This window comes from Bidens hawaiensis, unplaced genomic scaffold (assembly GCF_021521415.1).
Source record: "Bidens hawaiensis isolate Kalapana, Puna unplaced genomic scaffold, B.hawaiensis_p1.1 tig00028565_1, whole genome shotgun sequence".
In the NCBI taxonomy this organism is placed as follows: domain Eukaryota; kingdom Viridiplantae; phylum Streptophyta; class Magnoliopsida; order Asterales; family Asteraceae; genus Bidens; species Bidens hawaiensis.
Genome location: NW_027494681.1, coordinates 145,569 through 153,020, shown reverse-complemented (window position 1 = coordinate 153,020; position 7,452 = coordinate 145,569). Strand labels below are relative to the sequence as shown.

Sequence of the window (7,452 nt, the reverse complement as noted above, 5' to 3'; positions counted from 1 at the left end):
TCCAACCTCCTGGTTTTATTAATCCCGCATTTCCCTCTCATATATGCAAACTAAATAAAGCTATATATGGTCTCCGACAATCCTCACATGCTTGGTATGAAGAATTAAAATCCCATCTTCAGATAAATGGTTTCCAACCCACCATCTCATATTCGTCTCTGTTCATCGACCTTCAGATTCGTCATCTATCTGCATTCTCGTATACGTTGATGACATTATCATTACCGGGCCCAATTCTACACTCATTAATTCATTTATCTCCTCTCTTTCAAACAAAATCTCCCTTAAAGATCTTGGCACTCTTTCCTATTTTCTTGGTGTAGAAGTACTTCCACACCCTCATGGCATGTTGTTATCCCAAACTAAATACATTTATGATATCATTAAAAGAGCCAATATGAGTGATTGCAAGCCGATAACCACACCTATTACATGTTCTGATCCCATCACACTCCATGGTGGTGCACCCCTTACATCACCTACTAAATACAAACGTTAGTTGGGGCCCTACAATACCTATCTCTTACACGACCCGATGTGGCATTCACGGTAAATAAACTATCACAATTTATGCATTCCCCTACCGCCATTCTTTGGAATGCCCTCAAACACCTCCTTAGATATCTTCATGGGTCAATAAACAAAGGTATTTTGCTTCGCTATAATTTAACACTAAAATTGCATGCTTTCGCAGATGCAGATTAGGCCAGTGATAAAGACAATTATCGAAGTACAACGGGTTATATTGTTTACTTAGGCTCCAACCCAATTGCGTGGAGCACTAAAAGGAAACCCACCTTCGCCCGTTCCTCTACTGGAGCCGAATTTCGAGCAGTCGCATCCATAACCACCAAAGTCTTATGGCTAAAAGCTCTGCTACATGAACTTGGGTTCTTACCTACTACTACCCCCACCATTTTTTGTGACAATCTAAGTGCTACAAAATATTATGCTAATCCCATATTTCACTCACATATGAAGCATCTTTCCCTCGACTTCAAATTTGTTCGTGAAAAAGTCCACGATAAATCAATTCGTGTCACTCACACTGCTGGAGATGATCAACTTGCCAATGCACTTACCAAACGGACTCCACATTCACGGTTTCATTATCTCATGATCAAGACTGGGCTAACTAGAAGACCGCCCATCTTGCGAGGGCATATTAACACACATCATAAAGATCATATCAAAATAAATACACAATATCAAGAAAATATTTATTCAAATATTTTGAATTAATACCTATACTCATATTGTGCCTAATATCAAGCCTATATTATTAGTATATAATTTGTATTGTAAACTTGTTATCAATAAGAATTATCTTTTTAAATAATCAATAAGTTATTCCTTTCTCTATAGTACTTACGTACAAATATTTACAGCTACAAAAATTTTCTTGGATCATATCTTAGTTCTTTTTACTGTTATGTTTAAATTATATATGGATCAGAACATGCATGTTTTAAATATACATTTATATTTAAAATTTCTTTTTTGTGTGTTTAATTACGTGTAGATCTTTCGAAAATTTTTAGTGTCTTAAGCAATTTTGGATAATTGGGTTTTACTTAAAACTAAATGATCAGAAATCACAATATAAAATGTTACACATTAAAATCAGGGCCAGTTTCGAGAAAGCAAAAAAAGTTTTGGGCCGAATGCGAAATTTTTTTAGACCTTATGTAAAAGTAGTATTTTGTTGAGTTTAAACAATTTAATTTTCATATGAGTTTTACTTGGTTATAATTTGGGTTGTGTAAAACCTTTTGAGTAATACCTCTTTGCCACTAGACCAAGCCAGTGGTTATGCAGTTGAGTTTAAACATTAAATATACATATTGTATTTAATATAAATACATATAATTTAAAAAATAAAAACAAAAATTCCAGGCCTAGTGGGGTGTCGGACCTGTGACCTTCGACCACCCTATCACCCCTAAGGGCCGGCCCTGATTAAAATGTATGAAGTACACTAATTAAGGATTGGAAGCAACATGGCTTCCGAAGGTCAATAGTAAACTAAAGATCGACAGCAATTTGGTAGTATCTTGTAAATCGACAGGAATATAGATGATAACGCATGGAGTACCGACGAAGATGAAAATGCAAGATGAAAACTTCTTCCCAACGAAAACAAACGATTGAAAAGTTTGGTTTATATCTTATCCGAAATCTTCTCTTTAATTTTAGCGATATATTACCAACGGAACATTTTGTCGGAATTTGGTTCCCACTGACATTTTGTCGTACCGATGGACCTTGATAGCTCATTATTGTAAGTCTCTTTTCTTTGGTAGTTTGGTTTATGCTTTATCATGTTGATCCGTCGGCGCTCAATCTCATCCACAAGATTTGGACTTACTTGTACGATGGGCCTAGGAGAGCCCGTTAGCGAAAGTCTCATATATCTGGTTTATGCATGCTATCAAGTTAATCCCTTGATAATTACTCGAGGGATTACCGAATGCAATTGTATTTTTAATTATTCTAGAATGATACTTTCAGCTTTTGAAATTTAAAGATGAAGAAGCTAGTCAAATGACATAAATTCCCTGACGATTGATTTGTTGCTCATATATAGGAGCAATATTATGTTCCATGAAATTGCTAATACTCCAAAATCAAGTATGCAAACTTAACAACGTTAACAGAACCATGGACTTCATTCCCAACCATATACACAAGTAGATAAAATATCACTAGTATTTTTTGGCTGGAGATTGTTAAAACTTCTTGATGAAATCATGAATGATAGCGGTCGATTCTTGAGGCTTTTCTTGGTTGAGAAAGTGACCAACGCCTTCCATAACCACAATATCTTGAAGCAGTGGAACATCTTTCTTGAATCCACCACCATGCACATACTCTTTTAACCCTGGTGTTGTATACACCATGTCTCCATCCCCAACTACATATATCACTGGTAGATTCACTTGTGCTCCGGTCCATGCCGCAGTGAGCTCCCAATTCCTAAATCAAATACAAAAAAGTTAGCAAAATCAATTTATGTTTACAGCGATATATAAACCCTAGTGACATCATGACAGTCGAATTTAGAAGCAAACTTGGACTTTCAAATTCCAAACACCCAACCATATGCAATTATGGCTATAAACAAATATGCATGACTTGGCTTTAAAACGAGGGGAATGCGACTGAACCTAGCTCCCATTTAAGATCAACCCTGACCCAATACATAAATGCCAACTATACTCGTTACTGACATCCAACCTATCAATTATGACTATATATACACGGACCATACGATAAAAAAAAAAGAAAAACAACAATAGGACCAGCTAGATAGTTGCAAATGCTTACAAATCCAAAGCGCGATAGTAATTCAAGGCGCCAGTAAAGCCGGTTTGGTCAACCTTGTCTACGTTATACTTGATATCATCTTCCGATAGCCACGAAGGTAATGGCAATGGACCATCTAAAGCCCTTAATCCGAACGGGTCCATTTTAGGCAAACAAGGTGGTCCTGGTTTCTTATCTGTTAGAATTTTCTTAAGCACTTCTGCAGTTTCATAGCCTTTTATCTCGTCCTCCATAACTCCAACTTCCTAAAATATACAAACAATAACATGTTGAATTAAAAGTTGAAATTAATGTTTACTGGTGATAGCTACCTATTGTAGTTATTGTTGATTAAAGATACATTGTCTTGTATTCTCATTAGTGATTGAAAAGAAGCAGGTTATGATTAACTCCCATTTAACACCTCAATTTGATTTGTTATAGTTTAAGTGTATTGTTTAATAAAATTAAATAAATTATTAAATATATGATCTCGCTAATTACTCTATTTGTTGCAATATTGCAACTGATTGTATATATATTGATTTTTTATTGTAATATAACTACCGTAAATGTATGACTGATTGTCTGATTTCTATTTAATCTTGTTGGATTACGTCATGTTGTTTTAATATTTGTTATTATATTGTTTTGGTCACGGTTAACCGACCCATAACCGATCTGTTATGACCTTTAAAACCGATTAACCAAAACCGCCACAACGGATCGGTTAACGTTGTGGTTATCTATTAACCGACATAACGGTTATGGGCTTGGCCCAAAACCGCTCCATACACACCTCTAATTGAAGGTATAATACTTTAAAGTAGGAGTCAAAAAGTTTTATAAGTCGTGAAACGAATATGTATATAAAAGATTCTATGAGTTGGGTCCAAAAATCTAAGAAAATCTAAAACGTAGCAAGATTTTCATATTTTTCTTAAAACACATAATTTAATTAGGTGTAGAAAACCGAGTTACTGATAACAAACGAGCTCAAGCCTGACGTTCAGACCCGAACGTAAATTATTATTTCAGGACGACAAATGAAATGGGTGTATAATCGGGTATAAAATTATCTTAAAATTTTTTTAACTATTATGGTAATGTATGACATTAAGTGATACTTGGCCTGATTATCCAAAACATTCATAATGTTTATCAAATTCATACGCGTAAAGAATTTATTTGTTATTCGTATTTTTTTTACCTTTGCATTTAGAGGTTAGACTATATAACTTTTATATCTATAACTTTCTTGGTGATAACATAAAACTTAAAATACTACTATAAAATGTAGTTAAAAATCGAGGGATTTACTTTTTAGAAAATTAACAGTTTTTAGCAAATTAACAGTTATACTCAAAACACATAGTAACTCCAATCGTGGCTAAAAGAACACGAAATCTCTAATGATACGTTTAGTATACGTTTGGTATATCTACCTAAAAGTAAGAAAATACGGCACTTTTGTTGATTAACTCGAGCATGAACGGTTCACTTTTGTTGATAAAACAAGCTAAAAGTAACAAAATGTTACTCTTTTTTTTTCCGCCCATAACTCCAAATAGAAGACGCTAGGCGACAAAACCAGGAAAAATAATATTGTTTCTCGAGATGTGGAGAAGATAAGACAGACCCAATACAAGATAGTAATCTTCACCAAAGAAAGTTTTCATGGTTTCGACAGGCTTCATCTCGGGATGCCTTGGCCGGTAGGGTACCGATATGCAGGCATAGGCCTTCACCTTTTCGGGCCTAAACATGCAGAGGTACCAGCCAATCATGGCGCCCCAGTCATGCGCCACCAGATACACCGCCTCCCCACCCATGGAGTCTATAAGTGCTACCAGGTCTCCAACCACATGGAAGCACGTGTAGCTCGATGCAGATGGCGGTGCCTCTGTGTCGCCGTACCCACGGAGGTCTGGGGCGACACAGTGGTAACCCAGGGAGGCGAACGCCTGGATCTGGTGGCGCCACGTGTACCAGAGCTCTGGGAAGCCGTGGAGGAACAGGATTGTTAGGCCTTCACCCTTTTCAGCAACATGCATGTTGATGCCATTGACTCTCACTGTTCTGTGCCCGATGCCTTCCATGGTGGAAGGAAATGGAAGTGAGAAGAGGTTGTGATGTTGAGTGGGTTGGCATTGGCTGAAGTCTGCCTGCCTTTTGTACAGCCCTGAAATTCAAAAATATTGTGTGGATCCACAAATATTAATTTAATTATTTCTATTTTATTCTATGGATTGGACAACTGCATTTGTTTTTTTCTAAAGGGAAATTATATTTTAATAATAAAACTATATCAGTAAGTTTTATTTAAACAGAATTACAGATATTGTCCTTTATATTGTATCAAATTTCACTAATTATTATTTATCTTCAAAAGTGATATATTTAATCCTTTACGTTTATAAATTTAACAACATTTGTCCTTTAACTCTAACTCAGTTGGATTTTTTCGTTAACTCAGGTAATGTGACTTGCACATTAGGGTAAATTTGTATTTTTACCCATTTAATTGAAAGACATTTAATACCCATACACAAACATCTCTTTCTCTTTTCTCTCTCTTCATCTTCCGTAATAGGCAGCCGACACCGCCACGACTTGCAACCGTAGACCTTCGGCAGCCACCACCCCCACACCACTTAACCACAAGCACACCACGGGACAACTAACACGCTACCTTACCGATAACAATGAGGCCTGGAAGCCATTTTAAAACTCTAGAACCCATTACAAACCCCAAAATTTCAAACTCAAAATTCGATCTCGTGGATTATAGTATGCAAAAGAAAACACAGGGCTTTTCTTCAAAATGTAAAGGTGAATCAATCGGTATAAAACTTACTTCAAACGGAGCTATAATTGACGATGTGAATACCTCGTCAGACGCGCAACGTCGGCGGCGATGGTGTGAACGGCGCTATAACCCAAGTTTTATCGTTTTTTGGTTTAAGTTTTCCACAAATTTTGTTCTTGTAACTCTTTCTAGAATGTAATCGGAATCAATCAATACAAAATACATTAAAACTTAGGTTTTTAATCGTTGGATCTAAAACCTCGACGGGAAAATGAGTTCGGTTGTTTTGAGTTTTTTTAGCAGCAAACTTAAACCTAGGTGCCAATGAACCATTGAGCATGATGATGATTTCGGTGTAATTTGTTTAGAAGTAGTAAAGAATTGAGGGCAAGGAGATTCGAATTGAAAATAAAGGATCACTACAAACTTTTGATGGGGTGTTGGACTAATGCTCGTTTGGAACCGCTGTTGTGGTTTGGGGGTTTTGAAATTGGAACTAATGAAGAATGAGAAGATGAAATTTCCTGTTTTTGTTGATTTAATTACATTGATTATGTGTTTATGAAATTAGATCAGGTGAGTTTGGTGGTGGTGGTGGTGGAGAGAGAGATATTGTATATTTTTATATTTTTTTAATTATTTTTTGTAATTATGGGTAAAAATGATCAATTTGCTCTCATGTGCAAGTCATATGACCTGACTTAACGAAAAAATCTAATTGGATTAGGGCTAAAGGACAAACGTTGTTAGATTTGTAAACGTAAAGAATAAAATATATCATTTTTGAAGATAAAGGACAATGAGTGAAATTTGGTACAAACATAAATGACAATATCTGTAATTCTGTCTTTTATTTATCGTTGTAAATTGCAATTGAGTATTCGCATAATTATTTAGATTTACGTATAATTTATATTTGTTTTTTATTCGGTTACGGGTGAAAAGGATACTTTTTTCTCATCTCGTTCATAGTTATTCTCATGAGCAGAATATAAAGGAAATGAAATTTGAAAATATGATGACTTTAGAGCATTCTCATCTCATTCTCCATCTCTATCTCTATAATTACACTAAAAACATCATCTTTTCTCTTCCATTTTCAATTAAATAATATTTTTTATACTTTTATCATTACCTTTTATCTTTCCTTCACTCACAACCACTTTCAAAAACATTAAAAAATTATAGAGGTGAACAGTGTGTTTCTCCAAATTTAACCATGAACAGTAACATTTTCTCTCTCATCCTCTCATAACAACTTTTAACCATCTCTAAAAAATGGAGACTCCCCTCACATTATTTGGAGAATGGAATGGGAATGCTCTTAGGATCGATAT

General features: G+C 35.3%; 1 pseudogene across 1 annotated transcript; it reads right to left on the bottom strand.

Annotated features, from left to right (window-relative positions):
• Nucleotides 1-2,646: 2,646 nt before the first annotated feature.
• On the bottom strand, nt 2,647-5,438 carry LOC143577414 (epoxide hydrolase 2-like; annotated as a pseudogene). The gene is made up of 3 exons (XR_013143106.1): nt 4,955-5,438; nt 3,328-3,586; nt 2,647-2,976 (listed from the first exon to the last, which is right to left on the bottom strand). The product of XR_013143106.1 is annotated as an epoxide hydrolase 2-like (transcript).
• Between the last annotated feature and the right edge of the window lie 2,014 nt (nt 5,439-7,452).